The following is a 15,310-nucleotide window of genomic DNA, read 5'->3' as shown; positions in this document are numbered from 1 at the left end:
CACCCACGTTTCCATCCGCATGGGGGAGAGTATATAATGAATTCATTTTTTATATTTGGGTGAAGAAAATAAAACACGTGGCAGAGTACATTTTTTAATCCTTCCAATCAAATTTCACTCAATAGCAGAAATATTAACCTTGTGGTGAAAAACTCCAGGGATCACCACATTCAGTAGGATTTATCGTCTGGGCAACATTAATAACTGTGTCACGTTTTGTAGCTGGCAACCCCAGGAGTCAGTTAAACAGGTTTATTTCACAAAAAGGGATTTTGTCACATAAAAGTTCCTTTTCTAAAAACCCAAGTTTAAAAAAAAAAAGAATGTTGTTTAATGATTAAACAAACAAGATGTAACATGTTAATTAGCGTGCTAGAGGTGCTGGTGGGCGGATTTTGCACTTTGGACAAAGGCGACGAGCTGTTTCCACCTGCATTTAGTTGTATGCTAATTGGCTCCTGGCTTTTGCTCCATACTTAACGCACAGAAATAAGTGCCACCAATCTTTTCATCCAACTCTCGGCAAGAGAGCAATGACCCCCGAATCAGACTAGAAACCTCATTAGCTGTTGTTGGTGGAGGACGTTAACCCAAGACATTTAGGCTGATGTATCACATTTGCTTTTGTTTCAGAATGTGGAATACAACATCTAAAGATGGGAAAGCCTATTTTCGGATGGCAGAGGCAGGAAAAAAAGGGAAAAATCTTAGCGATGAAAATCTTGTTAACCACTTCAAAAGAATAAGCATTGACAGCAGAAATGTGCTGCAAGGACTGGCAGCAAAATATCTATAAATGTGGCAGTATTTAGACTATGTGGGAGGAGTCATTCACTACAGAAACATTTGACTTGGCAATGTGTTGGCTCTTACGTACACAGTGATGCAAATTCATACAGTACAGTTAAAACTAGACATCATATAGAAACTGTAAATGAGTCATGTGCCACATGGAGCACCCGCCCACAAATGTACACAGAGGACAAATAGGCTTCGAGGCACAAAGAGTAAGTACCCCGTGCATTAGCACCTGCTCACAAAGACAGATGGGCATGCAGAGAGATATCTACGTACACACATAAACACATTTTCCAACCTACGCCAGCATGAACTAACAGTTGTGCTGCAGGGTTGAGTTTGTCAGTATGTGACGTATTCACTCACAGTTTCACTGGAGGCCACCAACAGAGGAGCTCTTCCCTGTTGAAGGAGGGGGTCAGGGGTGACTGTGAATCACCACTTTCCTCGTGGTTTGCCATTATCGGCTCGGGTTTCCAAAGCCAGAGGGGAAGTTGATGATTGCTTTTTATCTCTCAGCAACAACAAGGGGCGTGGGGAAAAAAAACGAGCAGTTACATCCAGTATATTAGTTTATTCACAGCGATTCCCTTAATATGAGAAATACACTGTAGAGTAGTCTTTATTGCAGTTCTACTGTTTGCTGTTTGTTTGTTTGTTCCTTTTTTGTCTTGCATGCATGGATCAGTTTTGCCAAACCAACTCTTTGAAACTGACGTCATACTGTTTCACACAGAGGGGACTAGTAGGGGAAAATATGTGTCTAGCAATACTAGAAATACACCCCCTAATTAAGAAATGTGGGTGCTGATGTTGAGTTTCTCTGTATAGTACATAATCACACTCTCCGTGCGTGTGTTTAATCAGTATTATCAGTGCAACACTTAGGTTCTTTTCATCCTTACTATAAAAAAAAAAGTTTAGGCTTGTGTGGTAAATGTAGAATTGCTCCAGTTGTTCATACATACACACTTGCCTCCACTGATTGCAGGTTTCCAAAGGCTTAAATGGGTATATTTAGATACAGTAATGCTGTTTTCCTTGTGGTTTTAAACAGGGCTACTCTTTGACTAGATACATCATATGCCTTGTTAACAACAGATCAACTGGACACAAATGTCACGCTTGAACTGATAAGGTGGACCAAAATGCAGGCGGCAGGCAGGAAGTGCGATTGATGTTTTTATTGAGGATCAATGCAACACAAGGATCAAAGAAACACAACAAATGACTCGACAAAATATGAACTAAAGACTGGATTTAAAAGCAAACCAAACCAACAATTGGATGAGGTGCAGGTGGAGAGAGACAGAGAAATACAGGTGAGGGTAATGAGTGGGAAAACAGAAGGAGCAGGGCCGGGCTAATGAAGGAGATGCAGCGCAGGTGTGGAGGGAACATCAGGCTGGTGAAGAGCAGAAGAAAAGAGGAGGCAAACAAAAAGAAAAAGACTCCACAAAAAACAAGAAAACACATACAACACATAAAATAAAGCTGAAATGACAGGACCATGAAAACAAAGTTATTTCTCTCTCCCATGTTGCTTTAATTTATTGTGTGCAGTTTTGTTGAATTTTGACATTTCCATGGCACTGGATAGACATATCACTAATTTGAGGACTGCAGGAGCTTTGGATCAACGGGAGAGCCATGGCTGGTTAGCATTCTAACTTCAGTAGATATCGCTGCAACACAGTACACAGACCTCTTCGACATAATGTCAATACTGCTCTTTTTTCACAGTCTGTTGATAATGATAGATTACCTTTTTAAACTAAAATTCTTACATATTGCACCTGTAATACCAGGTGTAAATATTGAAAAACATACCAATGCAGCTGCGTCTGTTTGTCCTTGCACTGTATATGTGATGTATTAAACCATGAAGTGTGGAGATCAGGTTGTGTTGTCATCAGGCGCCTGATCTACATGTTGCAGAACATCTCACTGGGGTTGAATACCATGAATTAAGATCCTGGTGCTTATTAATTATCATCAAAGTCGCTTCCCGTTCCTGGGATTATTAGCATGCCTGCGTCCGGGTGCACAGTCTGCTCATATTCTTAGGAATAAATTGCTGCTATTATGGTAAAATGTCTCAATCAACTTTTCAGCTGCTTCTTCCACTCACTTCTCATGCAATACGCTAGTTTGTGGCTCAGCTGTGTGGCAAAAAACGTCAATTAGATAAAATAAAGAAGAAACAAGGTGAAGGGCATGTAAAATATTTAGTTGGTTTATCAAATGACTTAATCAAATATGAAGACCTTGTTCCTAAATTAGTATTAGTGTCCGAGAACATATACACGTGATGGATATAGTCGCCCAAAATGAACTTGCTTGGATGAAAACTCCACAAGAGGCCTTAAAGTTTCTGTCGCAGGGAGTTTTAAGGTCGGATCACAGACGATGAATAATAAGACAGTCTGTAGTCACACTAACAGAATGTTCCACGTGAGTCAGCTGAGTGAATTATTATTAATAATAAAAATAATCTTTGGCTACAATAACATTCTCCAGCAGAAAGAAAGAAATAACCAAACTCAAATATGTCCTGTCTCTTTCTCAATTTCACGTGCACACACATAGAAACAAACAGTATCATAATCATTGCCCTACTTATGATCTTGTTGAGATCCAATTTGAGTTCTTTAAAGTTTAATAATGCTGCATTTTTTATGCTTGAAATATCCAAAGTATTGTATTTATATTCCAACTTTTTGTTATCGAAACACTTGCTTTGAGAATATAACTCATTTCTGTATTAATAAGACAAAGGTCTTTATTAAAAATGTGTTTGTTAGAAATGCAAATGTCATGGGCCACCAGGGTGCACTACTTACATTTTAAAATATTTTGATGGATCACATGATTCCTGAGAAGCGCTGTGTGAAGGCAATTATGGTTGGACTCCTCCAGCCATTGTAAGTGCCTCACTGTTAGTTCTTCACCACAGGCACGCTTCAAAGGTTTATAGCCGTGAACACATGTGTAGGAACATGTGCCTGTGTTCCTTTCTCTTTGATGCTGAGGCCCTGTTTTCCTTATCAACTCTGTTTTTAAGTTTGAAGCAACTCTACAGGAAGAGGGGCGCCATCTTATCGCCTGGCAGAGAGGACAGTGTTTTTCTTGGTTGTAAATACTTCGTATGAAGACACTTTTAATTAATTTACAACCCAAAGCCTTTGGATGAACTTTCTCTCCCTTGCAAGCAGATAAATCCTCTTTCACAGGTCATGTTGAGTCCTCTGCCAGTTCACCAGGAGGGACGAACGAACTGGTCATCAGAAGGTGTCAATACAGAGTCTTTACATATGTAAATTAACTCACACATCAAATGGCTCTCTTTCCCTTTGTTTTACTGTATTTCTTTATACCTGTGTCTCTCTTTCCTCACTAACTTCTAAAGCACACATTTAGCTTGAGAAGACACTGGAAACCTTCTGATTTGTTCTATGTCCTCACTCCCAGGTCTGTGATTTATGACACGTCTGGATGCTATCTGTGGTCACATTCCACCCAAATGGTCTCTGTGTTCCTCCAGATTTCAGACCATTTCTAATTAACCATTAAGTCAGGATCTCATTCTCTTAATTCCAACAGATTAAGGGTCAGTAAGAGAAGCTCATAAAACTGATCTTTCTCCCGTTTCTCTGTGATGAAATTTGATTGAAATCAAATTTAATGTTTAAATGTGTCTTGTGTTTGGTGGAACCACAGTGCCCTCCAGTGGTGAGTCCGGGTACAAAGGAATTAGACTGTCGGGATATCTTTGGCTTAATACGTTTTTCCTGATTAAAAGTCTGTAATATGTTTCTTCATTTACAGGTATTAGAACTATAAGAAATGCTTATATGTGGTCAGATTCTATCAGTTCTACTGTATCTTTAAGTGTTTTCATGTTTGATCCAGTGTTAATTTCTTTTAGTCGTTCAGCGAATTTAATCAGGTCATATTATTTCATTAAGTCCATTTATTTTGCCATGGTAAGGTCCTGAGAAAGGTGAAGCACGATCGCGAAACATTAAATCGGTTTAATTTAATTCAAGTTTCGTAAGTGTAGGCGATTGATATGATACACAGTGAAAATCGTCAGCCCTCCCCTTAGGGACCGCCTGCCGATTTGGACTACAAATACCAAGAGACAACTCTCACTCGCTCTCTTGCTGTAATCTCTTGTTGTAACTCTTTTTGTAACTCTCTTCTAAAATTTTTCTTCACTTCACTTTTAAATCTTTACCTTTTGTATTTTTGCGACACGCTCTTAGGCAGAAATCTCCGCACAATTGACCACATGCGATTTTTACCTCAATACCCTAATTTGAGGACGCACTGATTCTAAGTGCTTTCGTTTTGTTAAGTATCGTTATTTTACTCAGTAGAAGTTAATTTGACTTAATTCGTCTTGTTTTGAGTAATAACTGAGGACTCGCCCGGCCAGCGTTATTCTCTAGTTATTTTCGTCAAGAAAGTTGAATTAGTTCGATCAAAAGTTCAGAGTCATCACTCCATGCAAGAAGAAGACTTTATTCCGACCACCAGCGTTGTGCAGTAATTGCCTGCATCAACAAACCGTGTGAACGGTTTGCAACGAACAGACATTTTGCCAAGCCGACCGGCCTGCCTTCAACGCTCACAAGCGGTGCCATCCCGCTGGGCAGCGGACCGGGACCTTCCTGCCGAGTACTGGACAGACGGCGCTCTCCCTCCGACACCGGGACGAGAGAAACCCACTGGGAGACCGGACGAGCTGCGACATCCCTCCGGCTCTTGGACCGGCATCTGCAAGCCGCAGACGATCTGCGACATCTCTCCGGCTCTTGGACCGGCACCTCAAGCCGAGGTCAAGCTATCAGCTCCAGAGAGGTCCAAAGTGGTGAACATCTCCCAGTCTTCAGGCAAAGTAGGCTAAACACCCATGCACACTGCTGGAGTCACACGCATGTTCTTGAGTTGGTGGTGTCTCTTTTCTTTTGATTCATAGTAATCTTTAATTAATAAGAAATCCGGTTAGGGTCTCGTTAGTGTCAAAATTACTCGGTAATCTTTGAATGCTTCCCAGACTCGCGACTTTACCATCCGCTCATCTCCATCCATTCATTACCATGATCATTTAGTCTCTACATTTTATGTTATCATTATTGTTTGTTTGAATCATCCTTTCATTTATTCACCTTGATTTATTTAGTAAATAAACATATTTAACCGTACGTCGTTGTCTGTGCAGGTTTGTTTTAATGTGGAGAAGCGATGGATATGTGTAGAATTCACTACTTCATTTGTGAGATTGAATAAATTGATGTGAAATTGATTAGAATTGATACAAGTTAAACTTGTCCAGTCGAATTTGATTAATTACCTCCGGATTATTCAAATAGACAAAACATCGGAGGTGGTGCCCCATTAACGAGTGTTTTATTAATCGCCAGTGATTGATAAATTACATTTATTATTAGTGTATCTCCTACACATGTAGCAGTCTAATTGTTTGACTAGCTATTTTTTGACTGGCTGATTTTCCCTCATAACTAATCACAGGGGGTTCAGAGCACCTGTGCACAGGTGGGGAGACTAGCCCCATTCACACTGCCGTTTGCATGCGGGGATCCTGCGCCAGTTCTCCACCTCCTCCTCTGTGTGAAAGTCTCAGATGCCGCGAGGGGTGAAATTTCGCTGCGCCTCTGATGCGCCTCCGGAGGTAGTATCAGAAGCCCCTTTTAGTTAGAAAATGCGCCACATTTGCAGCCAGGTAAAGACTGCAATCTGCTGTCTCGTCTATGTGAAACGGAGGCGTAATATTCCTCCTTTTCAAAAAAGCTGCCACTGGGGTAGGCGTAAACATGTGACATGACGTGAAGCACGAAGTTGGGCATGAACAGTGACGAGTGATCTGGTTATTGACGATTCTCTCGGCTGTGATGGTTAGCATCTCCTGGATCTCAGCGGCTTTCCAGTTGCACATCTTGACGTCCATGGATGAAGTGATGAACTGACTGCTGCGATCAGCTGTTTCCTGCTTTTAAAACTCCCGGCTGTGGGTCGCACAACAGTGCACATCATCGACACCTCCGCCCATGTCACGCAATTGCTGGCACATCGACGCCTTGGATTTACATAGCAATGGAGGTGGCAAAAAGTGTAGGCTACCCTCCGAGGCGTCATATTGGCGGACCAAAACAGACCCCCAATATACCGCGGTCTGTCGAAATTCGCGGACCTAGCTGCAAAAAGGACAGCCAAATTGGCGGGTTGCTGTCCAGTATAAAAACGGCTAGATGCGCAGTATTGGCGAACCGAACCAGTGTGAACGGATAAGCCAGCGGCCCGGAGCGGGGGTGTGTTGATCTGATGGTCTGATAACTAAACATGTCCTTCACTCAACAAAATAAAGAGAAATGTCCCACAAAGCAACGTTACAGGACCAAACAGCAGTAACGTAGTAACTGGTAGTGTCTTTGGCAACTTTTGTGAGGAAAAAAATACTGCATATACGTGGAGAAGTGTCTGTCCTCCTGTCTGTCATACTGACTCTTCGTCGCATTTCTGCCCGAAAAACAGCGTCTGTCCCCGGCAAAAAACTTTAACTCACCAAGTGTTTGTCGCGACGGTCAGCCCGCCCGCCCGAGACTTCAGTGAACAGCAGGTAGGCTACATGTTTAGATTGACAGGAGGACACCGGGGAATACGTTGAAAAAAACAAACACGTCATCTTCATGATGTGTACCATCACGCCTCCTTTGGAGCCGCAGCGCCGGCTTTCTGTGTGAATTACACACTGGTTCGTCTTGACGCAGGAGCTGCTTGGTTCTGTGTGAACAACGAACGGTGGATAATTGGCGAACCGCTGCTGCGGTGATAATGTGGCGACTACTGACTCCTGATTTGAGGAGTGGAAGCAGTTTGGGGTATTTCCCTCCCAGCCAATCAGGGTGTGATGACACCCTGTTTGAAAGGCTTAAAAGAGGTGGGAAATGACACACCGGTGGCTCTCACCCTCATACTGAATCTGCCACTGGCCCATGCTGAATCACTCCTTGAATTACCAAGAACCTCATTCCCCTTAGATTGTCAGCCTGAACTCTGGTCTATTTGGGCCCTATTTTGTTTCTGGGCTGCCCACATCTTTAGTGAGGAAACTTTGTTTTTTTGGGAACCTTTTAAAACCCAGGCCCCTTTACACCTTCAGTTTACTATTTTATTTCCCTGGGGCCTGTAGAAGAGGCATTTATTTATTGTACCCAAAAGAGGCATTTATTTATCATACCCATACCCATAGGTGGCATTTATTTATTGTACCCATAGGAGGCATTTGTTCATTTATGGGTTTATTGTCCTAGTAGTGGACATTGGGCATTCCCCTAGATATGTTTTTTGTTTATATTTTTATGTAGGTTGGGCTGGCCTGTAGGCAATTTACAGCCAGTACCGCCACACACATTTAAACCAGGCTAGCATCAAAACAAAAATGAAAACAGTGAATTAAAACCTGCTGTGCTCATGAGTCAGTGACAAGCTTAAGCCTCAAATAAAATGCAATGTTTACTTGTGGAGTAATGGGAAAAAATAAAGAACTCTCTTTCTTTAATGACTGACTGGAATTAGTTAGAGAGAACTGTATTTTTGTAATAAGAGAAAAACAGTAGTGAGAATGAATTACCTTTGACAACAAGAAAACGCATAATTTTTGAGTTTACATTAACAGACAAAACAGCTCATTATGACAAACTGTAGCCACATAAGGAAACAGAAACATACTTGCTAAAATACAAAAACAAATCTAATTATACATCAGAGGAAATGAGGAAATATTACTCTCGACCTTTTTCCTGTTTTCCTATTTAAGAGTCTATATTAATTGCACCTTAAAAATAGGTGTAGTGCTTTCAGGGATTTAGCAGTTAAATGCTAATAAGGGTGAGATTGCCTCAACAAAAGGCAAACATACGGCTGCACTGACCGTGAACTGCAGCTAAAGTGGACAAAAAAGAAGTTACCATTCCTACATCCATAGCATGGTGACATGCTGAGTTCAACATCTCAATATCAAGAAGTATACTCTATATTATCTGCCGATTGGAGGAGTGAATATGAAATGGGCAAATTAAAGCGAGGGTGTTGATGCTACCTGATGCTGGAAAACAAGACAGTGGCGTAATCCTAATTTCAAGCCTTGATGATGTGTGTCAAAACACTGCAAGTCTGTACTCCCCTTTTATGATTGAGCTTTAGCACCTAAGCATATTCTTGTTTGGTACAATGAGGCTGGATTCTGGTATCAGATGATGGTGCTGAACGAGTGGAAACCTGTTGATGGCATTAGATAGGGGGTAACCGATCCTAAGTCCTAAGTTATCAGGATTCAATATGGGGATAATAGGTGTGTGTGTGTATGTGTGTGTGTGTGTGTGTGTGATGGATAAAGTCACCCAAAATGAACTTGCTTTGATGAAAACTCAACAGAATACCTAAAAAAGTTTTATGTAGCAGGGAGTTTTAAGGTCAGAGCCCAGGCGATGAATAATAAGACATATTCTGTAGTCACACTAATAAAATGTTCCACGTGAGCTGGCTGCGTGAATTATTATTAATAATAAAGAGAATCTTTGGCTACAATAACATTATCCAGGAGAAATAAAAATGTAAAAAGAAAGCTAAGAAATATGAATATTCTCTCTCTCTCTCTCTTTCTCTCTCTCTCTCTCTCTCTCTCTCTCTCTCTCTCTCTCTCTCTCTCTCTATCTATCTATCTATCTATCTATCTATCTATCCTATCATAATCATTGCTATTGCTTGATTTTGTTGCGATCCACTTTATGTCCTTATGAATTTAATAATGCTGCATTTGTTATGCTTGAAAAGTCCAAAAACTCATTATGCAAAAGTATTGAATAGATATTCCATTTTTGAAGTAAAACTTTTACTTTAGGACATAACTTATGTATGTATATGTGTATTTTTATGGTTCACGGTTCCACATAACTATTATATAGGATTTAATAGTAATTATTGTCTGAATTATCATCGACTAATACGTTAATAAAAAAAACATGAACATAGTTACTGAGGCAATGAAATAGGGTGCCTTCGGCATTGTTTGTGAAATGTTTGATTAATATTTCTGAATAGCATGGTGTGGAAATTATCATGGTCAGAGAGGGCCTCCAGTCATGGCAAGTGTCCCATTGTTAGTCCTTCACCACAGGCACACATAATTTCTACAAACACAGGGCGTGCAGTTCGAGACTTTGTTTCAACATTTGAAAGGGTCAAACCAGTGGACATTTTTGAGGTGAGACCATGACGTTTCAAGATTTGTAAGCGTGACATCACCGAATATTTTAAAGGAGACCTCGGGACAATTTCCGGATGTGTTTGTGGCAACAACAACAAAAAACAGGATGAGGTGTACGGACAATTTACAGTTGTGTTAGCTGTGTTGACTGACAGCCTCTATTTCCATCACTGACTGACTTACACTGCCATCCCTCCAGCCAGCATGGCTAAAAAAAACAGACAATTCCGAGTCATAACCATATGATGATAAATAATTGTTCATGACATCCAGTATTCTTTTAAATAATACATTATAAAGGAAGCAGGAGAACTTGGTATCATTGACCATAATAGAGAAAAGTGGTTATTTTCTCTCTTGTCATTATCTATTATGAAGCTTTACTGAACTATTACAGCCTTCTGTTACGGTGCTGCACACATTTTGTGAGTCAGACCTGGAACAGACTTGGAGTGTAGCGAGCAAACTCAATGTGAATATGTAATGTATCTGTCCACTCTGAATACAAATAATGATCATAACTTTTACTTGATATTACTTCAAACTTTGGACTCTGTGTTAAATCCATTATCTGAGCCTGATGTTGGATACCAGTAATTATTCAGCAAATTAGTGCGTTTAATTAAATTGCACCTGTGAGGGACCATCCAATTTAATGTGTAATTAGTAGAAAAAGATTCTCCTGTAAACCCTAGACACGTTAAAAGCACTTCCACAACTACTAAAGTCATTAATGGCAGGATTTCATGCCTAGAAGCTCTCTATCGTGCTTTTAATGTGTTCATAAAGCCTCTTTTCATTTGACAGTATTTAATGTTCTTCAAACACATTTTTATCATGCAGAGGTTGAACTTGTGCACAATGCTGTCAGGGACTGGGAATCCTATTAATCTGTTTAACCTGATGGCTAATATGTAGAACAGACACTGTTCCTCGATTCAAGTGAACCTTAATTAACAACCAGCAGCAACTTCATTAAAATAATTCCACTGACATTTCTTGTGTTTGAGGATGTGTTGAGTGTTAGCCTCTGTGTTAATCAACTATGGTACATCATTATGTAAGTAAAAATGACCCTGTTCCTGAAGTCAGCAGCAGAGTTACTGGGAAGACCCCAGAATCATATCCAATTACACTATCAAGCACCCAGAGGGTTTGTACAGATGGTCTGACAAACTGCAATGTTTAAAAACACTCCGTCCCCAGTATATTGATGAAAGAGCAAAGTAAACATTTTTTTAAATGGTTACCAGACCCATATCTGATGATTGTGACAATCTAAACAAACTTCCTAGCTTCCATCACTCTTCTCCCCCAAAAAACACAGATATAGAAACCAAATCGCTAAAATAAATGCTGGCATTGTCCATACAAATGGCACAACACAGGAGGGCCAACTACTCAGGTCTAGACTCTGCCGTCCACTTACATCTGCAGGAGAAAAATCATTCCTTTGAGGACAACAATGTAAACATTTTGGCCAGGGAAGACAGATGGCTTGAAAGATGAGTAAAGGAATCCATCTATGTCAAACTGGAACGGCCGTCTTTGAACAGAGGTGACCTAAGACAGTACTTATCACCCACCAACAATGCAGTACTGAGTTCCCTCCCCAGACAGCTTAACAACCATTCACACCTGGGCTAACCTAGCCCTAACAACCCACATGAAGGCTGGTTGGGTCAATAACCCACAAGTGCCCCTAATGACTCTGAAACTCAGAGCTCACACATGTCCTTAACTACTCTGTAAGGGCACTCCCACACACAGTTTAAAAGCCTGCAAACTCCCATCCAATTAGTTAGAACTGAAGAAGCCACTTGGATGAGAGGTGAAATGTCTTCAAGAAACTGAAACATGTCCAGTTGCCTACGATACAGCACTTAGAATAACCATGACCTGGATGACTGAGAACCTTCATCAACATGTTGGCAATGTACGTTTACGCAAATCAAAGATATTTTTCAAACCTTACATTTTTTTAATGTTGCAACTTTACTTTTCCTTAGGTATAGTTGTAAGTTTTATCTTGTGACAACAGTTTGCTTGATGATCTGCTTAGGTTTAGGCACAAAAAAACAGTTGGTTAGGAAAAGATCATGTTTTGGCTTAAAACACCAGGTTTTTGTCACCACAAACACGGCTGGAAATTGTCCTGAGGTCTCCTGCAAAATATCCAGTGGTGAAGCACTTAAAAATGTTGAAACACAGTCTCGACTGCTGGCTTAGCAGCCTTCGACTGTGTAAATGTGAATGTATCTGTGGTTTGCGGAACCGTTAACTGCCAACATTTAATCCTGGCGTCTGGGCTGGATAAATACGGTATATCGTTGACAACAAGTCAATGCATAAGCATGCCATCAACTTTAACTTCCCACTAACCATCCCACTAGAGAGAGCATCCCAAGCTACTGACACCTGCAGGATTAGGACCTTGCAGAGCGCCATGACATACCGTCTTAACGGTTGCATCCATATCCCAAGGTTTTCCAGGCCAGATGGAGTAAGTAATCCCTCCATCATGTTCTGAGTTTGCCCAGGTTGCCTCTGGTTCTTTGTGCCCAGACTATCTCTCAAAATGGAGGTTCCCAGGAAGCATCCATACCAGAAACCTGAACTACTTTGACTGACCCTCATCCTGTCTCCAAGGGGGTTTCATTAAAAGCAGCAGATTTTAGCCAGTTATATCTGTAATTTCATCCTCTCAGTCAAGACCCAGAACAGGTGAGTAAGGACTAGAGTGCTGATTGAGAGCACTCTGTTCAGGCTCGCTGCCTTTTTCTCTGCAGTCTGTTACAGTGCACAAAAAACTTATGACAAAGAACCCATCAATCTTACAATTACCCACGAACAAGATGAACTCCCTCACCTGAAGCAGCATGTTTTTGCTTTTGTGACCACAGAAGCTGCAGAACTTTCTGCCTGTTGAGAGTCCTGATCTGAGCCCTCTCTCTCCCCTCTTCAACGGGAGGAGTTTCTCCACTACAGGCTGTCCAAAAGTGTTTTCTTGAGATGTGACCGAGCAAACTAACCAAGCAAATAAAGCATCAAGCGGTTGCCTCAAGAGTAATGAATTCCTTAAACATGACACACTCAGATTAAATTAAAGCTCTAGGGATACAGATAGTGTACCTTTGTGGAATAAACATGTTGTCATTTCCATTTCCCATTCAGTTATATAAGTATATTGAGTGTATCACTCTTCTGCTGGGCTCCAAAGGCTTATTTTATTATGAAACTCGATCATTTGAACCAACTGAGCGTAGATTTTGATCCACAGACAGTGTGTCACTACCATACACTATGACAATAGATACACTCATTTGCGTAATTTGATCTTACAACAGCTATCAGTGATATAATTGCCGTTTTTATGAGAACATTTATGCTTTTTCTGCTGTAAACATGAGTCAGTGTTACCTAATGTGTATGTGTACGTACGTGTGTGTGTGTGTGTGTGTGTGTGTGTGTGTTGGCAGCTATTGTAGAGCAATCAGGTGGGAGCTTGTGGCAGTGATCCAAACTGTACACAACAAGTGGCTGCAACCTCACAAGTCCTCAATCTAACCCAAACAGTGTGAGGCCGACAATGACGCACAGGCCTTCCCTGACACCGTCTCCTCCATATTCATTACGAGATCTGGCGCCGCATAATTAAAAAATTTAATTGGCTCTTGCAAAGAGATGGGGAGATCCATATTAACATACCAATAAAAGGAAATCAGGAAAAATATTAAAATGTATTTCCGGTTCCCCGGAGAAATTCTAAAGCCAGAACTGTTTAGTGACTTCAGTTTATTTTATTTGGTTTATTTATTTGTCAAGTCCATAGTTGCAACACTAGTGTACATGCACATTTGACAGAACATCAAGGATAATGCAAGAAGGTCAGAAGACTTATTTCCATTGTGTGTTTAGATGATGTGGAGGTGTGCGGTATGTGCATGTGGAGAGAGTGGATGAGGCATTGGCAGCATATAAAAGCACAAAAAGCATAATAAAATATTCACATCTGGCATTAACAGGCATTATTTGTTACACTAGAACTGGTCCATTAGCTGCCTACACAACTATCTGTACAGGGGTATGTTATAAAAGCCAGTGTTTCAGTTTTGCCTTAAACGTGGCCAGGTTTGTTGTTCAATATGAACCTTTTTTTGAATCCTGGGCATCTTAGTATGTGAAAGAACTTTTACCCATCTAATGATTCCTACCAGCGTCGTATTTGCTAAACTGGACCTGGTGTTATGCCTGTGAGCATCTTACCTGTGGGAAGACGTTTAATGAGCAGTTTGGAGCTACACCATTTACACACTGTTCCTTTCTTTCAACAAGTGGAGTGGATGAATCTTGAAAAATACTGAGTAGGTGAAACTAATCGCAATTGTTCTGGCGTTTTCTTTTTATTTCTCCGTTGCAGGGGCAGCAAAAGCGAGGGAAGGAAGATACTGGAGATACTGCTAAAGGTCCGGCTGTCTAAATTGTCCGTTCTGCTTTGGGAAGTGACTGGTGTCCAATCTTTCATTAAAGGCTGGTTTTGCTTGGTTTGCTGTCAGTGGGCCAACAATCACAGTCTGCTGTGGAGCAGCACTCCGAGCAGCCTTGTGCCTTTGCATGGTATATGACTGTTACAGACTAGTCAGATCCAGGGATGTATTTACTTAATACTAGCCCTTACCTGGAGTGCATGAAAGGAAAAGGAATGGAGGAAAGAAACCTAAACATGGAACTGGTTTCCAAGAGAGTATGATTAGTTGGGTGGTTAGCTCACCAGCCAGTACGTTCGCCGGGCAGCAGCCAGGAGCCTCCGTGGTGCTCGACTTTGTTCTGTGAGTGGCGTGCCTTGTGGAATAATAACCCCTGTACGTAAATGCCACGACTACGGATGAGGTGTGAGTGTCTCGAAGGATTGTCCTATTTCATTGTGGAACATTTAAACCACCACCCCTTGTAACTCTGTTCTGAGGGGAATTGTGATTGAGCCAGTCTCTCTCTCACTCTTGTTTCCAACTGAATGTGACTGAGGGCGTTCACACCTTCAGTTCACTTCACAACCTCTCTGAGCCAATCATGAAGGTGCTGTCAAATTTCAGGACTGTTCCTGCTTTTCTTTTCTTAGCTGCTGTCAGACGTCATTCAAGTCCATGCAACCTTCCTTCACCCCATCACCATCAATACCAGACTCCATAGGGGGATATTCCAGCATAGCTCATGACATCA

This window comes from Pagrus major, chromosome 16, assembly GCF_040436345.1.
Source record: "Pagrus major chromosome 16, Pma_NU_1.0".
Classification (NCBI taxonomy): Eukaryota; Metazoa; Chordata; class Actinopteri; order Spariformes; family Sparidae; genus Pagrus; species Pagrus major.
The sequence above is the reverse complement of the archived record's forward strand: the minus strand, read 5'-3'. Positions refer to the sequence as shown.